This window comes from Staurois parvus, unplaced genomic scaffold, assembly GCF_062004578.1.
Source record: "Staurois parvus isolate SC_StPar_1 unplaced genomic scaffold, SC_StPar_1.0 ptg000562l, whole genome shotgun sequence".
In the NCBI taxonomy this organism is placed as follows: Eukaryota; Metazoa; Chordata; class Amphibia; order Anura; family Ranidae; genus Staurois; species Staurois parvus.
Genome location: NW_028318358.1, coordinates 11,825,110 through 11,836,233, shown reverse-complemented (window position 1 = coordinate 11,836,233; position 11,124 = coordinate 11,825,110).

The following is an 11,124-nucleotide window of genomic DNA, read 5'->3' as shown; positions in this document are numbered from 1 at the left end:
GGGGATCAGGGACAGCGGTCCAAGCCCCTTTCGGGGTAGGACACAGCACACCCCTAAGTGCACGTTTTTCGTGTGGTGTTTTGCACTTGCACTTTTTTGCGGACACTTACGGGTTTTTTCGATATAGTTGCACGTTTGCGGACTTAAAAAAAAAAAAAAAAAAAAAAGAGGCTGTAAACCACTATGGTGCTGTCTGCAGCACATGTATAATAAAAAGCCCAGACAGCTAGACCCTGCACTTAGGGATTCCAGTGACCTGCACCCATGACCTAAATCTAGCAGAATAGGGTAGCTACTCCTTTCACTCCTCTGCAAGCTACCATTGGACAACATTCTGCATCATTGATGTTTTACCTCTCCATTACTTTCCTCCTCTACATTCTTGGCCACCCAAGTAGGGTCTTCCACTTCATCATCCCCACACTCCTCAGTGTTGGATCTCACTTAGGAGTAAGCTGCAGCTGGAGGAACATCACTGACAATTGATTCTTCCTGCCTCTTGCCCCTCCGCTCTGTACTCTATGCTTTCTTCTACATCATAAGAATGTAGAATTTGTACTGAAATAATTTGGCTCCTCAATGCCAGTTTGCAGAATTACTGTGCAATTAGATGCTGAAGAGGAGGCAGAAGAGGGTGCATTTGCAGCTGCTGACAACACTGTGTTAGTCTGAAACTAGGAAAAGGAGAAAAAGGAGAATGAAGGCTTGGTTATCCACTCCACCGCTCACTCTGATTGCTCTGGCTGTATAGCACATCCACTGTTAGAAAAGGAAGGCATACTTACCTCTTAAAGGTGTGGCCTAACCAACAATTTGGTTGGCAGATACATAACCTGCACGACCCCTACTAGTTACACATGAAGAACATCTACTTTTCCCTTTGGGTGTCCCAGAGATGACTATTGGTGGGTGCAATGTAGTGCAGAATCAGTAACTATAGAGACTGGTTGCAGAAAAATGAGAACTTGTATTGAAGGAACAGCTCAATTTTACAAACAACCCAGCAGGAAAAGCACCACGCCAGGAAACACTCACAGTTCTGTGCAGCTTGGAGGTACAGTAGGTTAAGACACGTCTGTCTCAGAAGGTGGAATCGGGTCCCAGTGGGGAAGCTTCCATAAGGATGGCGTGTTCCTAGCCTGGCCCTATTCATCTGGAACGCTCTCCCTTCCACTAATCACTTTCCCTGGCAGACAGAAGCTCTTTCCCTGCACAATCCACTATGCCAAATGCACGCCAAAACCTAGGGACAGGGCTTAAAAAGGCTCTTTTGACACAAGATGGCCACCAGGGTCACCTGGATGAAGCATAGTCAACTGGAACGCTGCCCCAGAGGCCCTGAAAATCATAGAGAAACCTGGTTTCTCTCAACTTTCTAGCTGCAGTACCATTCCAGATGAGTGCCACCTGCAAGGGAGGAAGCAGATTGGTACTTGCCTACATGATGACAACAGGGAACTGTCTTTTATTACCAGCTATAGCAATAGGGGGATTGAAGATGTTGTGTTTTGGTGCACTTGACACTGTGGTGATTTTGTGCAGTAAAGTGGACCGCAATATGGTATATACTGTAAATTGGAAACATCTAGAAGTATAGTACATATTTCACAGATGCTAAGGTTCACAATAGAGGTGTCAAATGAGCTTTAAGTTGCTTTTCCATGCTTGGATTTATAGTTCGCTAGCAACTAAAAACCCAAAGTTACCTAAATTTCATACAGAAGACAGTCTGTGACTGCACCTAGTGGCCTCTTTTAAAGGTTTTCTGAATGTGTAATACTCGTGAATGTCTATTAATAAAAAATATGAGTACAACTTAAATAAGACTATAAAAAAACTAATAAAGTAGTCTTTATAATTTAACATTTATTATATACATGTATTGCTGTCTTCCGTTGCTGTTTGCTATAAAACAAGTCTGAAACTTGACACATGACTGGTCTCCATGGAGAATAATATTTAAGTTGCTTTTTCCTTATTGGTATTAGACAAGAGGCTTCCAAACCTACTAATTAACCTGCTTTAAAGAGAGGAGTCAGAGCACTGCATTCCAGTGTGATTGGCTGGTGCATCTTACCTTTTTTAGTGAAATACAAGTGAAATGCTTTAGATATTATGTAATAGCAATTACCTGCCTAACTTGTGCTAACTTAGGAGTGATTAATGCTATTTTCAGTACAAAGAGTTCATGGAAAATATGAAAGGCTGATCCACACCAGCTATAAGTGTGAGGGGTTGGCCAGATAACTGTTACTACTTCTTATAGTCTAACATATTGCCTACAGTCATTAAGACATACACACAAACAAGCGCCAATATAGGATGGAACTGATAACCTTACCAGTATGGTCTTGGTCTTTCTGAAATACAGTTGAAAGAGCAAAATATTACAGAATGTTTTAAATATTCATGACAATAATGTGATTATTAAGTGTTCTTGCATGACAAGACCACTTACTGCTATCTCACATATATATTCTTATTATTATAGCCAAATTTACCACCCTAACTCCTCCCACAGTTTTTACACTACATAGACAGTTATATACCGAAACGTGCGGATTGTTCCCGATTGGTGTGCTATTACTTTGTGGAACGTTTCGCTGAATGGTTCACGAAATATCAGCGTTTTTGATGTGAAATTGGGCCCATAGGAATGAATGGCGAAATGTTCAAAACTAGAGTGGGAGCTGACAAAAGCTAGAGTGTGAGCTGAAAAATCAGAACATGATTTCTATACTGCCACCACTCCCTCATTTTCAAGCCCACCTACACAAATCTTATATCAAAACGTTCAGCTATCCCTGCTGCCACTAAAAATGTCCACAGCTAAGCCATAGTCCTGATAGTTTTCACAATATGACCATTTGTTTGCAACTCATGCCGCCCATTGACCTTTTCACAGTTACTCCAGCCACTCCAACCACACAACAGTTGCTCAAGCCACTCCACCCAGTTACTCTGCCCACTCCAGTTGTAGACTACTGGTGGAGACAAGAACACTTCACACAATTTCCCCAGAAATTGTAGCTTTTCTAGTTATGTATACACTGTTCCAATGATTAATTGATGAATAAGGGTAGGACCACACACACCTTAATGTGTCTTTACATATATTTGAATGTGTGTGCAAGCCAAGACCTCTGTTTTAATCTGAATATTGGAAATAGTCTAAAATGTTTTTGTCCTACCTGATGAGGACAGATCGCACCAATGAGCACCTTTCCTTCGATAGTTATAAATGGATTTGAGCACCTGCCACTTGCTGATTTTGCACTGAAAGTTTATTTTTCTGCTTTCTCCACTGTAGGTGGCACTCGAACGGAGCAGTACTGCAGTGGAGAGAAAGTCAAGAGTAACTTGGTACTCTATGGTTTCCTCGTCTCCTAAATCAGCTTTCTAGTGGGCTACACTGCATCCCGGTGACCCTGGTGGCCATCTTGGGTCAAGCAAAGCCTTTTTATCTCCCAGGTTTTTTGCATTTGCAAAGTGTCTAGTGTAAGGAGAGTTACTCCATCTGTCAGGGACAGCACTAGCGGTAGGGATAGGTTCCAGAGGAGTAGGGAAAGCATAGGGCCTATGTCTACACTTCTGCAAGCTCCCTGTCTTCAGCTCGTGCCTACCACCACTGACTCTCTGCTACACTAACTGTGAGTACCCAGACAGGTGTCCTCCCCACCGGGTTGTTGTAATTGCTCTGCAAGTTCTACAATATTCTGCATCTTGGGCCCCACAATCATTACTACTACTGCACCACTCTGCACCTAAAACACGTCTGCTTAATTAATAGTATATGTGATACTAAGAGACTGTATCAGCATTGTGCAAAGACAGTTTATTTCCTTTGACGTTATACTTTTAGAATGTTACTGTTAAAAAAAATAGTTAATATAGCCCAACAAATCAGCACTAAAAAAAAAATCCTCCTCCAGAACTGTCCTTGCAGACTCATCGCCCAGGGTCACCCCACCTAATTTCTAATGATCCCTGGCCATCATGAACATAAACCCCACAGTCAGCTCTTACCAGCATAATGACATGTCCCCAAGGTTTATTTACTAAAGCTGGAGAGTGCAAAATCAGGCTCACTTCTGCATAGAAACCAGTCAGCTTCCAGGTTTTATTGCCAAAGCTTATTTGAACAAGCTGAGGTTAGAATGTGTTTGGCTACCATGCACAGGTGCACCAGATTCTGAGTGAACCAGTTTTAGCAAATCTCCCCCCCAGTACTCCTTGACCGCATGGCACTCGTATAATGACTTGTTTAGAAAGACGGACCACCCACAGTAGCCTCAGAATAAAAAGTAAGCAAAAAGGGATTGAAAAAAGAAATCAGCAAGCGGGCTTCAATGCGGGGGTAAGGGAGGAGTTTTGGGGTCATAAAAAATGGAGCTGAGGTTCACAATAAATAAGAACGTCAAACATTCTAATTCTAAACTAACATTTATTAGATTACAAAAAATATGACTAAAAGGCTTCTTCACACATACTGCAGTAACTGGCATTTTTCCGTATTGGATCTTTGCCAGTTACCACAAGGGCAAACAGAAAAAAAATTTTTCTTTATGCCCCATTCATACCACAGCACTGATGTGATGCGTAGTGCAATGCCAAAAAATGTAGACATGCTGCATTTTACCGCAGTGCAGCACACCACGCTGCTGTTTGGGGACCTGCATTGGCATTTACACTTTGCACACTTCCAGTAAAGTCCTTGTGTTGTAAAACACAAGGCACCACTCATCACCACTGCTACACGGTGTCCATTCATTGCAGGCTAAAATGGGACGTTTTAACATGCAGCTTCTGTGGACCAGCCCTAGAAAATACAGTATAATAAATAGTATGAGTGCCAGCATGTCTCAGCCTATTCTCAGAATGTATTTCTCCAGATAAAATAATGAATGAGTCAGAGACAGCCTGTGTTCCAGCATATAGGAGACTCATATAATTATAGTAGTGAGCACACAGCTCGAGCAGAGAAACACTCCATGTACAATAAGATTCAGTAGTGTGTCATCAACAAAATCCATGCGATTAGTGAAGTCACTCCCCTCTCCAAAGCTTTTTTAAAACCTGTAATTTGCTATTAGTCACTATAACACTTTTATTGCATTTTCTCATCATTTTAAGATATTTCCCAGTAGATATAAATAGCCATGGTAGACTCTGCTATAATAATTGTCCAAAAATAGACAACAAATCTGCTGCTCCCTCTACCTGTTATATGTTTATGTGGTGTATATCTTACTGACAGAGGTGTAACTAAAAGCTGCAAGTGCTTTGGATATACTCTTCTCCACTACCAAGTTTTATAAACCCACTTGAGGAGTCTACTGCTCCAGAAGGATATGAAAGAGAGAAGATAATTCGAAGGGCCTGATGAGCCTGGTATAGTTTCACTGTCAGCAACCTCTATAGTTTATGATCTGCTTCGCAGTTATTCATCCAGTCATGAACATATATTTTCATATGCTTGAATTTAAACTATGGTGGAGTTTTAGAAAGACCGTATTTTGAACTATAATTGCAATGTTTACCTTAAAGTAAATTTTCATATGACATTTACAGTTCTACAGGTTACCACGTCCATGATTTTGTTATTTTATGAAAAATAGATATATTGTAGCTTAGCCACTAAAGGGAGCTCTTGGTGATGTGCAATTCCTCTTTCTCTTCTTTACCAACAGTTGAGTTGACTTGTTTTGAGCGAACCACCTGATCACTGACTTGCATTGTCAGAGGAAGCAGTACAGCACAACCATTGTACTGTATAGCACTGAAAAGCTTGCACAAGCCCTTTCACAATAGAAAGGGGGGGTGTTGACTGCACTGAAGCATGTGAGGAGGAGCAGAAACCTCTTTTAAGTCATCTAAGGGGAGGACCAGGAAGATCAAGGGGGTGTGGGTGGGACAACAATATTTTGGGACTCCTGTCTCCAGCTTGGCAAAATCCCATCCTTTCTTGTTCAAAAAAGTAGACCACAGCAATAATTTAGAATATACAACCCCATTTAACACATAAAAAATAGAACACTGGTAAAATAGAAATAATCACTTAGCAATGTTTAACAAATTATACAGTCATGAGTAGTAAGCTTTAACTAGTAACATGCAACACTAGCAGTAAGAGGGGGAATAAAAAGCTTGTTGACTTATCAGCTCTCTCTCTTGGCCACCAGCGCCTCAATGGTGGATGCAGAGAATTATGTAAATGTACACTCTGACATAAATAGATATAAGTATCTTAATCTGATTAACAATGGCCTTGTAAGAGAAGAGGTCCATTTGACTAGAGTTTGCAACTGGAGTCCTGTGATGTTTAAAGTTTCTGATATGGTGGTGTCCGTTGTCTTCTGCTAGCCATGGTGGAGCCTATAAACAGTAGTGAGTAATGGTAATTCAATGAAGTTGAACAGATAAGCCATGGTACTGCTCAAAGCAAAGATCTCCTAAATGGTTTGTTCTCTTGAACCTTGATGTTTATGGCTTTGAAGTTTCATTGAATATATGGAAAGGTTTATAAAAACAACATAAAGCTGTGGCCTTACCCTTCCAATAAGTAGTTTCAGTATCTTAATGAACAAAGAAGAGCAAGGTATTGATTATGCAAGTTGTAAGGCTTCACATCTCTGCTTCTAAGGAGTCAAGAAGCAGAGCCTGTAATGAAAAAATATGGCTGCTTCTATGTACATATAATTACAAATTATGTATAGACAGTCTTTAAAGTATGGACATACTGTACATTGATAAGATTATTTACATAAAGATAAGCTCTTTTACATGTATATCTATACAAAATTGAAAAGAATATAATACTTCTTGAGTGAGATACCTGTATTTCTATTGCCACACATACTCTCAGGGCTCATTGACATGCATGCTTGTATTGTTCATGAATGCTTGTTTATGCAAATAGGGAATGGCTCTGTTAGCAATCATCTCATATCTAACAATAATTCTAGACATCGTGCAAACTTGAAGGTTGCATTGAATTTTATCTGTAAATAGCAAGTCGTGGAGTGTTTTAGTCCTGGATGACATAGTTTGGAACCGTAGCAGCCAGGGGTGGACTGACCATTTGGAAATTCGGGCACTTCCCGAGGGCCCGGGGTCAGTAGGGGGCCCCATGAGATGCCCCTGGTACCTTTTTCATAGGCTTTTTTGAGTTTGGGCAAGGACACAGGGGCCCCACGTGTTGTCAGTCCACCCCTGGTAGCATCCCTGCATTAGGCCAATGACATTAGCAAACTCTTAAGTAAACGTGAAGGAAGACTCCGTGGATGTAAAGCCACTGTAGGTTCTATGACCTAACATGCTGCTATCAAGCTACATGACCTTATAATTGAGCACAAGGAAACAGGCATTCGTATTATGAGGAACACATTTTTGCATAGTTTTATACCCTTAGCCTTCCTCCTTAATGCTGACCTGTTTCCAAACCTAACTTTACATTTCTAGTCCACAGTAAAGCTGTTGTGATCATTCATGAATAGGTTTATCACATTAACTAATTTCTTGAATAAATAATATGTTCCTGCAGGAAAAAATATCCTAGAATGAATAGTTAAACCCATATCACATAAAAAATGTGTGTGGCCATATAGCGCCTCTCTCAGTATTTAATAACATTTGCTCAAAAGCAACAAAGACAACCCCACAAGGTTCCTCTGCTTTTAAGTGTTTCACCACTGGTAGTGCCTCAATGGCAAAAATTGCTGGCTTGGCCACTTATGAATACAATTTTATTGAAAAGCAATTGTGCCTAAGGAGAGGTATAATGACCGAGAGTTTGGCTGGTATCTACGGTGGACAACTACAGGCCCTTTCAGAAATGGGATTACATCACAATAAAGTCAAATAGTAAGGCACATTTTCCAGGCAATATGATTATTTTATTAAATAATTTATTAAACCTAACAACTTTATAAAGATTAGCCATAAGTCTTATAAATAATCATGCGTAATTTTAGGAAGATAAAGTGAATAGTTATTTTTATAGCAATTTTAGCTTTAGAGCATAAGGTTTAGCTATAGATCATAGAATCAGCTGGAATCATCTGTTTGACCCTATGCATTACAGCTTCTCATACTGTAGATGTTCATGTCTGTGTGCACTGTCTTTTTTAAAGTGATTGTAAATGCTCCATTAAAAAAATAAATAAATAAAATAACAAACATTTCACACTTAACCACTCTATACAATGATTCTGCATAAAGCAGTTTGAAAGTGTTACTAAACTCAGGACTCTGCATTCAATATATCTGGCCTCCCACAGTACACCGAACATGGAAATGCAATTTTAGTAAATATAAACTGCTAAATACATTTTCTTATCAGCAGTTAGAGCAGTCTTGTGACTTCTATCAGTATCCAGCAGAGCACTAAATAAAGCTTGTAGGAGGAGTTTTCATTCTCCCCTATGAACCTGCAGGACCCCTGACCCTCTGTCTGGACAGTGTTGATTGGTTCTGTGCTGATCACATGCACTCTACCAAGAAAAAAAAAAACTCTCTAGCAATACACACCAAACTGAGCATGTGAAGCTAGCTTCCAAGCCTCTGTTCTATCAGGAGATATATTGGGGATAGTAGAAGAAGGGGAGGATGAGAGAAGAGAGGATCAAACATCCTTTTTAAATAATGCAGAGGATTAACCCGTTAGGTTCCACAGTGAGATAACAAGCATGCTTTACTGCATATACAGACTGTTTTTACTGTTGTGGGTTTAGTAACACTTTAAATCTTCTCTTCTTGGGTCCCCTAGCTGCTTGTTATGGGGGCATTTGTGCGGGTTTTCTCCCAAGCTGCCTTTGTGTGTCCATTGACGCACAGAGCGTGGCTTGGCCAAATCCTCCCGCTCCCTTCTCGATGGCTGTTAATGACAGCAACAGAGGTCAGTGGCTCTCACTGCTGTCTCTGAGCAAATGAGGAGGGAGAAAGCCAAGAGAGCCTCTGCTCTCCAGCACATTGTTGGATCAAGTTTTGGATCAGGTAAGTATAAGGGGGGCTGCCTTTAGAACCACATTAAGTATTTAGTACTTTCTTGTGCTTCTGTTCACCACCCCAATCCACTACAACTTGAAATATAAGCTCAAACTTCCAAGTATGTGGCAAACTCTCTGTTTCCTGGTTTATTCATATTGTTCTCAATGAATGCGTGGAAGCAGATCTGTCCTAACATGGTCAGTTTGCTTCTCTGGGATTGCTGCTAGGAGATACAAGATTCAGAGCTGGTGCAAAGTGAGTCTGTATCTCCCATTGTCAATTATTTGGTCCTGCCCTTGCTGTGTTGAAGCTGTAGTTTGTGGAAGTGTGGATCAGCCTTCTGGAACACAGCACACAGACAGAGAATGTACTTTCCTGCTGTACATTATGTCATGTTGTGCTAGCCCTCTTGTTGTACAGGCATGCCCCTTTTTATAGGAAAGAAGAGGATGAAGTAGGCAATGCAGTCATGTGACCACAAAATAAGACTAAAAAGGAGGTACATAGCAATTAGTTTTGGTGAAAGTACAAATTATTTTGGTAAGTAACTTGAGGTTGTTGCTATACTATAGATTCTTAACCACTTGCCCTCCAGAGGATTTACCCCACTTCCTGACCTGGCCATTTTTTGCAATACGGTGCTCCATTACTTTAACTGACAATTGCATGGTCATGCAACGCTGTACATAAGTGAAGTTTATGTCCTTTTTTCCCACCATAGAGCTTTCTTTCAGTAGTATTTAATCACCTCTTTTATTTTTTGCTCTATAAACAAAAAAAGACCGACCATTTTGAAAAAAAAAACTATATTTTTTAGTGTTTGCTATTAACCTCCCTGGCGGTATTCCAGTGTTTAGCTCGGGGTTAACTTTCAGTACCAGAAGCTGTAACCCCGAGCTACACTCAGGATTACACTGCAGCGTTGCACTGGGATCCCTTGAGCACTTACCTTGTCCTGCGGTCCCGCGATGTCCCCTCTGCAGCGTCCCCGGCCATGTCCTCAGGCCGATGCCGGCATCCGTCTTCCGGGTTCCGTTCCCTGCGAGCGTTGGGATGTACGGGGGGTGGAACGGGTGGGAATTTCAAAAAATGTACAAATTGTACATGCACTCAGTACACTAAAAACTGATAGTATTACATTACTGTTTCAAAGCATTTCACATACATTTTGTCCCTAGTGCTTTGCTTTGTGCCCTGCCTGCATTTTTATTGCTATTTCTGCCTGGAAACTGAGAAACGTCCATGGCATCCAAAAAGCATCCCTTAAGGTCAAAAGCGGTTTTAGACCAGCTAGAGAACAGGGATAGTAAATCAGAACCACTTGCAGAATTGAGTGATAATGATTCGTGGGGAAATTCGTCATCAGACACTGAAAACGATTTTGCGACTTTGCTCAGTGATGTGCGAACTTGGCACTCGATTTCAAATTTCAGTGTTTTTGGTTTGATTATATTATTGAATTAAATGTATTATTATTATTATTATATTATTTTTTATGATTATTTATATTATAATTTATGATTTTGTGTTTCAAATTTTATCATACCTGGGATGTTTACTAGACTCTTGTTTGGACAGATTTCAGTGACTTATTCCTAAGAATTACAGGCCTACAATAAAAAAAACAACATATTTCCATTGAAAACAATGTACGCTTTGAGCACAGAAATACTGACATAATCAGACCACCAGGGAGTTTAAACATGTCCAATAACAAAAATTGAAAAAAAATCAAATTTCCTCATAAATTTAGGCCAAAATGTATTTTGCTACTTCTTTGCTAGAAAAAAAACCCAATACGTATAAATGAATTGGTTTACATGAACGTTATAGTGTCTGCAAATGGTGGTGTATATATAGTGGCATTTTTTTTTTATACTAGTAATGGCAGCAATCAGTGACTTATAGCTGGACTGTGACAGGCATTCTGACACTAGGTAGGAACTGAATAACTGCCAATGATATCCCCAGTGACACTAATACAGTGATCAGTGCTAATAAAAAGCACTGACACTGTACTAATGACACTGGGCAGGAAGGGGTTAACTTTTGGGCGATGAAAGGATTAACTGCTGTGTGTGTGTGTTTTTCCATGTGTGCTGTTTTACCTTGGAGACATGCTGTTTTGTATTTCTC